Source organism: Chrysochloris asiatica, unplaced genomic scaffold, assembly GCF_000296735.1.
Source record: "Chrysochloris asiatica unplaced genomic scaffold, ChrAsi1.0 scaffold00009, whole genome shotgun sequence".
In the NCBI taxonomy this organism is placed as follows: Eukaryota; Metazoa; Chordata; class Mammalia; order Afrosoricida; family Chrysochloridae; genus Chrysochloris; species Chrysochloris asiatica.
In genome coordinates this window covers 23,964,669-23,979,235 of record NW_006408527.1, presented here as the reverse complement: position 1 = coordinate 23,979,235, position 14,567 = coordinate 23,964,669, and positions in this window count along the sequence as shown.

Here is a 14,567-nt window from a genome sequence, read left to right as displayed (position 1 = left end):
CAGGTTGTTAATGAGTCTTCCTCCAATCCTGATGCCACGTTTTTTCTTCATAGAACCGAGCTTCTCAGATTATGTGCTCAGCATACAGGTTGAATGAGTATGGTGAAAGAATACAACCTTGTTGCACACTTTTCTTAATTTTGAACCATTCCCATGTTCTGTTTGAACACTATTATTATTTCCATCTTTAAGGAAACAGTATCACAGAGACATTAAGTAACTTGCCCACACAGCTGTGCTCTGTTAATGGAGCAAAGACCCAGCCAGCAGAGTTCCAAAGTCTGTGTTCTGGCCTCCCACTGCATAGAGTGATAAAAGCTACAACAAAGTGAGAGTTAATCACAATGCTGCCACAGTGGTTAAAAACATAGGCTCTAACTGAAAATAATGTGATTGGTGTTACAGATTGAATTGTGTGTCCCCCTCCCCAAAATACACTGTAAACCCTAACCCCTACGTTTGTGGACAAGATCCCTAGTAGTGCAATGATTAAGCACTTGTCAGCTAACCTAAAGGTAGGCAGTTCAAATCCATGTGCTGCTTAGCAGGAGAAAAGACTAGTGATCTGTTCCTGTAAATATCATAGCCGTGAAAACCCAATGAAGCAGTTCTACTCTGTCACATGGGGCTGCTGTCAGTTGGAACTGACTGGATGGCACACAACAACATACTGTGCATGGAATCCCATTTGAAAACAGAGTTTCCTTTGTCATGTACCAGTATGTTGTTGATAACCACTCTTGTTGCTAAGCTCTGTCTCTGAGGCTGTAAATCTGTGCAGTTATAGCAAGTCTCACCTGTTTCCCTTGGAGTGTCTGGTGGGCTCAACCCACTGACCTCGTGGTTCCAAGTGCAGTGCTTATCCTCTAGAGCCACCTCCAGGCTCCCATACTAGTATTTCATTGTTGATAAGTGTCATCAAGTCATTCTGATTCATAACAGTCCTGTAAAGGGTTTCTGAGGATGTAAATCTTTGCAGGACCAGAAAGTCTCCACTTTCTTCTGTAGAGCCGCTAGTGGTCTTGAACTGCCGACCTTGTGATTTGCTGACCAATGCTTATTCTTTAGAGCTACCATTCTCCCATACCAGTATGTTGTTGTTGAGTTGGTTCTGACTCATGGTGGCCCTATATAGAGTTTTCAAAGAGCTGCTAGTAGGTTTGAACTGCCAACCAGTTCTGATCCTACACCGCCACACCAGGAGTCCATACCAGTATAGGGTGTGTCTTAAACCTCTGAGATATTAAAATGAGCAGACTAGGCACAGAAGCAAGGAAGCACAGTTGGGGTAGATGTTAGACCACATGAAGATTGGCAAGGAACCAAGGCACAAAAGCTAAGAAGAGACAAGGTCTTTCCTTCCCCAGAAGCCGACACAGAGAAAAAAAAAGCCTTCCCCTAGAGCCACTGAATTCGGACATCAAGCCTCCTTCTTGTTGTTGTTAAGTGCCGTGGAGTTGGTTCCGACTCATAATGACCTCGCACAGGGTTTCCGAGGCTGTAAATCTTTACGGGAGCAAAGCCTCATCTTTCTCCCGTGGAACCGCTGGTAGTTTCGAACTGCTGGTCTTGCGGTTCACAGCCCAATTTGTAACCATCAAGCTACAAGAGCTCCTTTCAAGCCTCCTAGAAGTTTGTTTAAAGTGGGTGTTTTTTAAAGCCACCCACTCGTGGTATTTCTGGTAGAGTGGTACTAGATAACTAAGACATTGTTTGATATGCTAATATTTCAATATTAACGCATTAATATTTAATTAGTCTGGAGGCTCCGATTTAAATCCCGGCTTTGCTATTCACTATTCTGGAGATAAGTTACGAGTCTCAGTTTTCCTCATCTGTAAAATGGGTCTAACACAACTCAAGGATTATTCTGAAGAGAAAGGGATATAGCCCATGTGAAAATACTTAGCACAATCTACCACACAGCTGGTTGATGTTAGAGAAAGTTTCTATTGCAGATAACACACCGTTCCTATCTAAATAAAAAGCTGTAGTTTAGAGCAGGGACAGCACTAAAAACAAGAACGTCTAGCTAATAGTCTACGAACCAATCGCTATTCTGAGAAAAAGCCTGTTGTTAAGTCAGGCCCGAACCATATAACAACTCTGTTTGGGGATTCCGAGTGTGAATCACTGACCTTGTGGTTCAAAATGACCTTACATTCCAGTGCTTTATCCCACTGCGCCATATCAGAAGTCCCGAGGAGAGTGAAGAATCCTGAGTGGGGTGAAAAACTCAATTTCAGAACTCTAATCACCTGATGGGTTTTAATTTATATGGGAAATGAAGTGATTTCATTTGCTGCTGTGAAAGTTGGACTCCTGGTGTGGTGCTGAAGGGTCAGTATTGAACAACAAACCACTCAACAGTGGCACTTAACAACATTGAACAACAAACCATTTGACTATGGCACTTAACAACAACAACTATGAAAGTTAGCTCAGATACTCTAAAGGAAAGTTCATGTCATCGAAACCCAGTTCACTCTCAAGTGACTCAATTAGAAAGAGTTGTATTCTTCTGCACTGTATCTTTTCTCCCAAGGCCTTTCCTCATTCTAAAGTATTGTCCCTGAGGAGGTAGAAAGCAAAATAGCAAAATGAAAGCAAATTAGCTCTTAGGAAGAACAGGTCCAAATACAAGGGTAAGTCAAAAAGTATTACTACAAAACCATAGAAAACTGTATTAAGCAAAAATAAATAAAATGTGAAGTTGTTGTTCTATTGTTTCTCAACAGATCCTCCATCTAGATTTACCCATTTCTGAAGGCGGTGCTTCAGTGTCTCTAACCTAGTCCTGGTGTGGCGCTGTGAGTTAATGTGCTGGACTGCAAAGTCGTTTGAACTGCGAGGTCGGTGGTTCAAGCTCACCAGCGGCTCCTTGGAAATCCTATACAGGGTCGCTATGGGTCAGAATTGACTCAATGGCACTTAACAACAACAACAACAACCCTCTTCTCCCAAAGAATTCTGCACTCCTTAACTTACACCATGTCAAAAAGGCAACATTGGCATCCTCAAAGGACACAAATCTTTTCAACATTCTTGAAAGAGTTTTGGAAACTAAAAGTGATCTAAAGGGAGAAGATCAGGGCTGTATCATAGTGGGTGGGGTAAGGTTTCCCAATGAAATTCTCAAAGGGCAGCCCTTGTTACCCTGGAAGAAGAAGCAGACACATTGTCCCCATGAAAAAACTTTCCTTGGCACAAACTCCCTGACCGTTTTCCATTGTCTTAAATTTATTCATAGTAAGTTCCTTGCTTGTTCACCATCCTGTATCCTTCAAGAAAATCAAGATTACCCCTTTGTTGTTGTTAAGTGCCTTTGAATCAGTTCTGACTCATAGACACCCTGTATAGGGTTTCCGAGAAGCAGCTGATGGGTTTGAACCGCCAACCTTGTGGTTAGCAGACCAACCTTATCTTACAGCGCCACCCCAGATTATCCCTTTGTTGTTGTTGTTAAGTGCTGTCGGGTCAGTTAGGAGTGGCTTATGAACTTGAATTGCCGTCCTTGCATTTTTAAACCAAGCTGCGATTGTAGTCCAGCACATTAACCCACAGTGCCATACCAGGACTCCTTTAGAATCCAAAAAAAGTCAATCATAACCTTCTGTGCTAACCTTTCTGCCTTGAATTTAACTGGCTGAGTAGATCCCCTCAGAATCAAACCACTGCTTTGATTGGAAGGCACCTTAATGAGACTGTGATGGTGGTGGTTATCGGCTGCGGAGTTGGTTCCAACTCATACCAACCCTGCATAGGGTTTCTGAGGTTATAAATCTTTACAGGAGCAAAAAGTCTCATCTTTCTCCCTCGGAGCAGCTGGTAGTTTCAAACTGTTGTCCTTAAGCTTAGCAGGACTATACGCTACCAGAGCTCCTTCTAATGAGACTAAGACAAGCGTATTCCTTAGGGAACTGGTTGGCAGCCATCCAATGATTAAAGAGATATGTTTTGTTTGGAATAAACCTGTATGTACCTGTATGAACTGGAACCCTAGCAACAATACTTTCTGACTGACCCTCGTATCCCAAAGTGTCACATTAAGCACCATAGATAACATAGCCACTGTGCCTTGTTGGTCAGAAAGGATTTGTTGTTGTTGAATGCCCTCAAGTCGGTTCAGACTCATAGTGACCCTGTTTAGGGCTTTTAAGGAGCAGCTGTTGGGTTTGAACTTCCGACCTTGTGGTCATCCTACAGCACCACACCAGGACACCTCAGGATATGTTTATTGTTGTTGTTCAGTGCCATGGAGTAGATACCAACTCATAGTGACCCATAGGGTTTCTGAGGAGTGGCTAGTGGGTGGGTAAATCAAGACAGGGTGTAATTAGGGCTTTAAACAAGGTGGACACTGGTTTCCTGAAGTGGCATTGAGGGAGGGCATCAACCAGGCCTTGTGAATCCCAGCTCTGCCTGCCTGAATCTCCCTTGGCATCCACCACCCAGTATTCCCCAGGTGGAGGCATTCACTGAGATTAGGAACATTTCTGACCTTTATATTCATACTTCAGGTGCCAGGAGAAATAGAAGAGGATTTCAAAACATTTGTGGACAAATGAAATGAAAAAGATATTGGAATTTTCCACAAACTTTTTGAAATTCCGTCATGTAACCTCTTCTGGAAATCCTTCCCGGAGCACCTGCCCCTCTGAGATTTCCACCTGGACAGGCTTCCCTGACCCTCTGGCCCCAGCACGGACACATTCTACCCCTATATAAATTCACACCATCATTCTACTTTATAGTACTCAGCACGGTGGGAAAGTATCCTGTTTGTTCATTTTTTTAATGGTTTATTTTCTGCCTCACCCTCTGCTAAAAATTGTAAGCTCCTTGAGTGCCTAGATATTGTCTTTCTTGTTCGTCCTTACAGTCCCAGCACCTGGCAGGAAGTAGAGAGTTCAATAAATATTTATTGAATCAATAAAGGAACTTGGAATGATCCAGTTACACAGGATGAAAAGTAAAAGCTGAGTTGGAGAAAACAGTGACTAGCTCATCCTCATCTAGTCAGACAGGAAGAGACAGGTGGCTAGAAATCTAGTAAGCAGAAACCCCACAGAAGTGGACTGACTGGTAGCAGAGAATCTCTGAGAAGGTTTGACCAGGAGAGTCCCTCAAACAGAGTTGTCCTTGGGAATGGTAAATCTGGCAACTGTGACTAGGATGGATTGAAATGAAGATATTGTTGTTGTTGTTAAGTGCCGTTGAGTCGGTTCCGACCCATAGCAACCCTGTATAGGGTTTCTGAGAAGCAGCTGGTGAGCTTGAACCACCGACCTTGCAGTTCAAACTGCTTTGCAGTCTGGCGCATTAACCCACAGCACCACACCAGGAGTCCTGAAGTGAAGATAGTAAACTCATAAGAAAACCTTTATTAACCCCTAAAACTGGCAAAAAGGATGAAGTCTGTCAAGTGCTAGAATTTGGTGAAAGTTTTCAAAGGATTGAAATTTGGTAGTATTCTTAAAAATGAAATCCTGTATATTCAAAACGTAGTGGTTGTTTAGGAATGCAGTGGACAAAGAAATTTACATGTATTCAACATACATTAAAAATAACAGGAGCATTGTTTATAATAATGAAAAACTTCAATAATTGAAATGCCCACTAAAGGCTGATCAATCACTTTTGGTATTATTCATACCAAGCAACAATGAAAAAGAATAAACTGGAAATTATATATGAGGAGGCTTCAAGAAGTTCTTTTTATCTTTTAATTCCATTTTTTTCCATGAATTTTTTGAAGCCCCTTCAGATATACCCCAGTGCATTCAAATAGATTCTGACTAATAGTGAGCAGCGAATCTCTAGGACAGAGCAGAACTGTTTCCTAGGGTTTCCAAAGACTGTGACCTTTTTTTTTCAAACTTTCTTATTGTGTTTTGGAGGAAAGTTTGCAGAGCAAATTGCTTTTCTACTCAACAATTCATACACATTTTGTTTTCTGACATTGATTGCAACCCTCACATTGTGTGAGTGCTGTTCCCACTTTCTTCCTGTGTTTACCATTTCCCTTTGTTCTTCTTCCCTACTCTTCCTTGCCTTCTGAGCTTTACAGCTGGGCTGCCCTTTTTGATCTCAAATGCTTAATTGTTTTAAGAAGTCCATACTGCCCTGATGTTATTGTTCACTTATAGGCCTATCTATTGTTTGGCTAGGAGTCTTGGTGTGGTGCTGTGGATTAATGCCTCAAACTGGAAAATCCCTTGAACTGCAAGATCAGTGGTTCAATCTCACCAGCTGCTCCTTGGAAACCCTATACAGAGTCACTATGGGTCAGAACCAACTCGACGGCACTTAACAAAAATAGTCTTTACAGGGGAACACTGGTGGCTCTGTAGGATAAGCACTGGACAGCTAATCCCAGTTTGCAGTTCAAACCCACCAGCCATGTCCATGGAAGAAAAATGAGGCTTTCTACTCCTATAAAGATTCACAGGCTCAGAAACCCTATACACAGTTGCTATGTCTTGAGGGCACCTAAAAACAACAGCAGTCTTTATCAAAACAAAATGCCACATCTTTTTTCCACAGAGTGCAGGGCTGTGGATTTGAACCATTGTCCTTTCAATTAGCAGCTGAGTGCTGGAACCACAGCACCACCGAACTCCTATGAGTTCATGTAAATACATAAAAACTACATAAAAGTGTACATCAAACTACACATGGGCTCTGGGAAGAAAGGAAGAGGAGGAAATGGGACTGAAGTTAGTATTCAAAAGGAACTTCCCCTTATCTCCAATGTTTTATTTCTTTAGAAAATCATGGAAACAGACATGACAAAAAAATGTTGACAATTGTTCATTTTGGATAATGGGGTTACATGCATGTTTACTTTGTTCTAATTTTATGTATTTTTAAAGTGTTCTCAAAATAAAAGCGTTTGGGTTTTTGTTTTGTTTTTTAAACTTAAAAAACAACAAAACACAGGTGATATCGTTGAACTAAGAGGGCCTGTTCGGAGATAATAGTGCCAGTTTGTTATTGTTGCTGTGTGCCTGTGGGTCAATTCCAACTCATAGCAACCCTACAGGACCCACAAACCCATATGGTTTTCAAGATTGTGAACTTTATGGAAGTAGATTGCCACAGCTTTCTCCCACAGAGCGGCTGGTGAGTTTGAACGATCGACGTTTAATTTCACCAGCCGTGCACTTAACCACTGTGTCATCAGTGGTCCTTATAGCATCAGCTCTGGTAGCATAATGGTTATGAGTTGGGCTGCTAGCTCAAAGTCAGGGGTTCAAAACTACCACCTGTTCGGTGGAAGAAAAATGAAGCTTTCTGCTCCCGTAAAGATTGACAGAAACTCTGCACGATTGCTGTGAGTCCGAACGACTCCACGGCACACCACCACCACCAGCAGCCACCAAGCCAAAGTGATAAGGATCAGAAGCAAGAGAGATGCTAACTTAAGATGGAAAAAGGAGCAGGGTACATTTGTAGAGAGAGATAAGGAACCAGAAAGGATGAAGAATTAAAAATTATACTTTTTTTTTTTTTTTAATGTTGGGGCAAGAATACAAATTCCATTTTAGAAGGTCTGCGGTATTAATGAGACATCCAAGTGATGTCCAGAAAGAAGGCTGGATTCAATTTGAAAGCTTAGAGAAAGCCCTAGGGCTGAAAAACTCTGTCCTAGTAACATTAGGAATAAAATGGGTACCTCAGTCAATTAACCTTAAAAAGAACTTTTTTAAAAAAGGCACTGTGGGTTAATGCGCCAGACTGCAAAGCCGTTTGAACTGCAGTGTTGGCAGTTCAAGCTCACCAGCTGCTCCTCAGAAACTCTACACAGCGTCGCTATAAGTCGGAACCAACTCTAAGACATTTAACAACACGAGAGTTAGTTGGAGTCCTGGTGTGGTGCTGTGGGTCAATGCACTGGACTGCAAAGTCGGTTTGTACCGCAAGTATTGGCGGTTCAAGCTCACCTGCTGTTCCTAGAAAACCCTATACAGGGCTGCTATAGGTCAGAAACGATCCCCCCACCCCACCTCCCTGCAAAAAGTTGATAGTTTTAGCTCGTCTCTAAAGAAGGAAACACAGGAGACTGAGTCTGGGTATCTCTGGGACAGAGTCAAGAGTGGAACTGAGAACCCTGGGCCTGTCATTCCAAGTTACTAAAACCAGGAGCTCTTGCTAACCCCAGCAGAATTTACTCCTTCACAAGAATGTCCTTCCTTCTTCCGGGACAGGTAAGGCAGTTAGATCCAAAGAGCGTGGATGAAGGTAGAATCTCCACTGAGTAGTATCCAATCTGTCTGGGCAGGGCTGATGAAAGGAGATGCGGATAGGTCTCTTGTGATACAATAGTGAATAATTGTTATCAGGACTGATTGTGAGGGTTGGAAATGTAAAGGTAGACATTTTGTAGCAAAAGGAAGGGAGTGGTTGACTTTGCAGAACAGGCACGGAGGACCCTGGGACCATCAAGGGAGAAGAGCAGAATGCAGGACCCTACCCAGAGAAGCCGTGACACCAGAGATGAAGACATGGAGGGATGGAGTGGCTGGGGACTTTAGGCCCAGAGAGGAAGAGGGGCTGTGTTTGCAGGGTAGACCCTTTGGTTGGTTGATGATGCATGGAAGGGATTGTAATCATGGCAATGAAACGATATACGATAGGGTGAATATAAAACTAATGTTCTCCCATGTAAACTATCACGTAGTTTACAACAAAACATAAAAAAAAAGTAGTTGGCAGTAAGAGATAAAAAGGTTGGCCTAAAAGTTGCAACTTGGTTTAAAAATATTTGAATTCAAGTGATTCCCTTCTCTAACCTTTGCTTTTAAGAGGGTTTAGCTGAAACCCACTGATGCAAGGTAACAATAACTGTAATTAAGGTAACTTTGAGGGTGATTTCTTTTTAAAGTTCTCTGTACAGACTCGGTTAAATTAAAATAAAATGGTACTGTTTAAACTGGTTGCTGTTTTGGGTGTTTGTTCGAGTTAGTACTATCTTGGACACGCTGAGCTCCTTATAGCCACAGCTCTGGCCTGCTGATACAGACCTTATAAAGCCAGCATCTAGGGACTGTGTATATTAGGATTTAAGAGATTATTTTACTAGCATAAAGTTGCTGTGTAGCCTTCCGATAAATGGCTTGTCTTTCCATTAACAAATGGTAGCGTTTGAAAGCATTTGGAATTAAACAAAAGCTGGGGAAAAAAAGGCCTAGTGTATTAAAAGTGAGGTTTCCTGACAAGATGAGATAGCTTCTGTTAAAAAACAAAACAATTCCATTGTAGTTTCTAATCATTCCTTTCTTGTGGGATTTAAAATTGCTTTTCCATCCATTTCTTTCACTCTCATATTCCTTATTCAAATTTTATAAATTAAAAAAGGATGAGCTAAATAACTTCCCCAAAGTCACAGAAATCATTCATAGCAGAAACCAAACAATAGCTCAAATTTGATTTAGCAAATAAGAACGTAACAGTGCATTGTGGCACTGTAGGTAAAGCACTGGACTGCTAACTGCAAGGTCAGCAGTTCAAACCCACCAGCTTCTTCTTGGAAAGTTAACAACAAAAATTTATATTCCTAGGGTGATCACTTTCATTGACATGTTACATAATGCTTTTTTAATGGAATTAAAAATAAGGAGGCAATGTTGTTAACTGTCACTGAGTGGGTTCCGACTCAGTGACTCTGTATGGGGTTTGCAAGGAGCAGCAGGTGGGCATGAACCAGTTAGAAATATGAAAGCCACCATTAATTATTACCAAGTCCTCTGGAGCAACAAAAAAAGTTGATGCTAAAAATAAATAAATAAATAATGTATCTTATAAAGTTATCTATAAATTTAAGCCTTCATGGTATTCATTAAAGGTTATTTGTTGTTAAGTGCTTTTGACTTGGTTCAGACTCATAGCGACCCTGTATAGGGTTTCCAAGGAGCAGCTGGTGAGTTTGAACCACCTACCTTGTGATTCAAATCAACCTTGCAGTCCAGGGCTTAGTTCACAACACCACACCAGGATTCAATTCATTAGTTAAAAAGCCATAAATCTTCCTTTCTTGTTGCTAAAATATTCCTAAACAGGCATGCAAAGTACCAAAAACCATGTCAGCCACAACACATACAAATCCATCACTCAACCTTAATCCATTATTCTCGCCAAGGTCAGTATTCCTGAAATTTTCTGTTGCAGAATGAATAGATGTTTTGTAAGGACTATCTATTCAGACAGAAAAAAGGGGGGGGGGGGAATGAAAACAAGAAACGATTATCTATTCAACTAGTACTGAGCAAATTCCAAGTATGAAATCCTTTGTTTGCTTTAACTTTCTTTTTAACCTACCTTGGGACTGCAATCCATCAAAAACAAAACAAAAACCCATCTTGTGAGGTTTTGCTAGAGATTTTCTTCCACAGACCTCAGCAGAGACTTTGGTTTTAGTTTGCAGTCAGGAACTGGAACCCAGAGCTATCTATTTGCATTTCAACGCCCTTCCCTTTCTTTTGTTTTCTGTCCTTCAAGAGGCTCAACCACTTCAAATAGCAGGTAAGGTGGTTACATCACTCTAATGACCCTAGAAATCTCAGAAGGAGAAAACTTTAGCAAACAATGCAATTGCTTTAGTTTAAAACTACCACTTACTTCATCAGCCAAGGCTACAAAGCTCATGCTAGGCCAGCTCGTTAAAGATTTACCTTAGTTTTTATTCTCTCTGTTCTGTAGAGGGGAATGTGAAAGGTATGTGTGTAGCAGTTCTGCCTCCTAGAAGCTGTCCCAAATTACACCTTTAAAATGTCCCTAGGAATTTACAAATCACAAAATGCACATACATTTTCGCATTTGATTCTATGAGCAACAATTTCTTTTTTTGCTGAAGGTGCTCTCCTATGTTGTCGTTTAACAATATCAAGTCGGCTCTGATTCATAGGGAGCCTGTATACGGGTTTCTGAGGAGCAGTTGGTGGATTTGAACCACAGACCTTATAGTTCACAGTCCAGTGCTAATCCTACAGCACGACACCAGGACTCTAAAAGCTAGATTAAAGAGCCCCATGTGTGCAGAGCTCTCCCATAACACTTCCAGAATTCAGAGGGAAAAAATTGCTTTGTAGGTTGAAGAGCAGGAGGTTAGTATCCATATAATCTGTGGACCCAGGACTTGAAGGACAGGAAGCCACAGATGTTGCTGGCCATACCCATTCAGATGATCACATGGTCAAGATTCCATAACGTGATCCAGAGGGCAGCTTTCCAGGGATTATTCTTCCAAGAGATAAATATTTACAGACCTAGAAATTTTTAATAGACAAATCTCCAGGGTCTGAGTTGAAAAAAAGAAAAAGGATATTATAATGAGGTCTAGAGTCATAGATTAGAGAAGGAAGGACCACAGGGTTCATTTCCTAAAAGCTCTGTAGTCACACAGCTGGTTTATGACAGGTCAGGGACTATAAAACCAGCCTCTAAACTCCCAATCCCGAGCTCTCCCGCCTTGGGTTACCTCATATGTTTACAGAGATTATCTAATGTGAGATTTTGCTACACTGAATTCTGGGATTTGGTAAATCTGCCTATACTAAATATACACCTATAGTCCTGGACTCCCAGTGTGGTGCTGTAGGATCAGCACTAGACTGCGAACCACAAGGTCTGCAGTTCAAAGCTACCAATTGTTCCTTAGAAACCCTATACAGGTCACAATGAGTCAGAACCAAATGATGGCACTTTACAACGGAGCAACAGTCCTGCTGTGGAGCTGAGAGTCCGGGAGTGGCGCTGTGGGATAAACACTACACTATAAGGTTGGTTTAAACTGAAAGGGTGGTGGTTCAAATCCACCAGTTGCTCCTAAGAAACCCTGTACATCAATTATGACTTGATAGCACTTAACAACAACAACATAGTTTTCAAGGGCGTGAGTGGTGGTTCAGAGGTAGAACTCTCACCTTCGGTGCAGGACACCTGGGTTCTATTCCAGACCACTGTTCCTCATGCACAAACACCACCATCTGTCAGTGGAGATTTGTTGCTATGGTGCTTCCAGACTAAGTCCGCACTAGGACTAGTGATCTACTTCCTATAATCAGCCAATAAAACTATGATTTACAACAGTGTGATCCTCCAAGTGATCATGAGGATGACACGGGATTGGTCAACATTTAACTCCATTGTGCATGGCGTCTCTATGGGCAACAGCTAACACACAACAACAAAAATTTTTAAGGACTGACCTTTATTGACTGAAATATTCAAACAACGTGACTCACAACTCCAACTCCAACGGTTCTTAAAAATATCGGGGACTGGAATTTATTGCAACATGTGATATGTGGATGACACAACCTTGCTTGCTGGAATCAAGAGGATTGAAATACTTACTGATGAAGATCACAGATTACAACGTTCAGTATGGATTGCACCTGTAGACACTTAGGAAAAAACAAAAATCCTCACAGCAGGACCAGTAAATAACATTATGATGTTGTTTTAATTGTCATCAAGTTGGTTTCAACTCATAGTGACCCTGTATAGAGTTTCCAAGGAGTGGCTGGTGAGCTTGAATCATTGAGCTTGCAGTTCAAACTGACTTTGCAGTCCAGTGCATTAATCCACAGTGCCACACAAGACTCCAACATTATGAAAAACAGAGAAAAGACTTACACTGTCAAAGATTTCATTTTGCTTGTATCCATAATCAATACTCACAGAAGGGGAACAGTCAAGAAATCAAATGATGTATTGCATTAGGCAAATCTGCAAAAGACATCTTTAAAGTGTTCAAGAGCAAAGATGTCACTTTGAGAACTAAGGTGAGCCTGACCCAAGTCAATAGCCTCATATGCATGTGAAGGGTACACAATAAAGAAGACCAAAGAATAATCCATTTGAATTACGGTGTTGGAGAAGAGTATTGAAAGTGCCATGGGCTGTCTGAAGAACAAACAAATTTGTCTTGGAAACAGTGCAACCAGAATGTTCCTTAGGAGTGAGAATGGAGGGATTTTGTCTCTTGCACTTTGAACATGTTGTCAAGAAAGACCAGTCCCTGGAGAAGGACATCATGCTGGGTAAAGTAGAGTGTCAGCAAAAAAGTGGAAGACCTCCAGCAAGTTGGAATGGCACAGTGGCAGCAGTAATGGGCTCACATGTGAGGATGGCACAGGACAGGGCAGTGATTCATTCTGTTGTGCATAGGGTCACTGTGAGTCAGTATTGACTCAACAGCCTCTAACAACAATGCAATGTATTGATCGCTCTACTTTCTCTCAATTCATCATCTCTGCTCACTGGTGGCATAGTGGGTTACTCATTTGGTTGCTCACCCATAAAGATTAATAGCCTCGAAAATATTACATAGGGTCACTATGAGTCAGAATTGACTTGCTGGCAGGGTGTTAGTGTTTTTTAGTTCTGTTTACTTTGTTGCTGTTGCTGTTGCTGAGTGCCTGCAGTTGGTTTGAACTCATAGCAAACCTGGTTTCCGAGGAGCAGCTGGTGGGTTTGAACCACCAAACTTGCCATTAGCAGTCTATCCTATAGCCCCACACCAGGACTCCCTGCTCACTTTGCTTTCCTCGTTTTTTCAGTTTAGGTTCTATGGTCTGTTATTCTAATGACCTTTATGCCAGTCTCTTAAACAACCTTTCAGTTAACAAGAGCCTAGCACCACCACCAATGCTCCTATAACGTGGCTGTTGTTTGTTGTTGCTAAGTGCCATTGAGTCAGTTCCAACTCTTAGTGACCCTATATAGGGTTTCTATATAGGGCGCAGTTGGTGAGCTAGAACCACCGACCTTGCGGTTCCACACCAGGACTAGTGGGCACCATGTTAGAAAAGACAACCCTACATGGTCTGCTCCCTGCCCACCCATCCTATCTCTGTCTTGCCTTATTTTACAAAGGCTCCATTTCTCTGACCTCAGTGCCTATCCCATTTTCTTCCTTGTCCACTCTAGTTCAGCCAGAACAGTGACTTCCTTACTGGAATACACCAAGAGTGCTCATGCCTCAGGGCCTTTGCTCCTGCTATTATCTCTATGGGACACTTCCTGACATTCATAAACAAGCTCAGAGCTCCCTTACTTCCTCCAGGTCTCTGTTCCAATGTTGTCTGATGAGAAAGGCTGAGAGCACTATCTAAAATAATACCCTTCCCACCCTTGTTGTTGTTGTTATTAGGTGCCATCAAGTCAGTGCTGACTCATAGCGACCTTATGCACAGCAGAACAAAATACTGCCCGATCCTGGGCCAACCACACTATTGTTGCCACGCTTGAGCCCATTGATGCTGCCACTTAGTCAATCCATCTTGCTGGGGCTCTTCCTCTTTCTCTCTGACCCTCCACCTTACCAAACATGATATCCTTCTCCAGCAACTGGTGCCTCCTGACAATATGTCCGAAGTATAAGAGACAAAGTTAGGCCACTCTGGCTGTACTTCTTCCAACACAGATCTGTTGGTTCTATGGGCAGCCCATGGCACTTTCAATATTCTCCTTACTCTTGATTTCCTTACTCTGCTTCTTCATTAATAGCATTTATTTACATCTGATATTGTATGCTCTTTTGTTTACTTATTGTCTGTCAC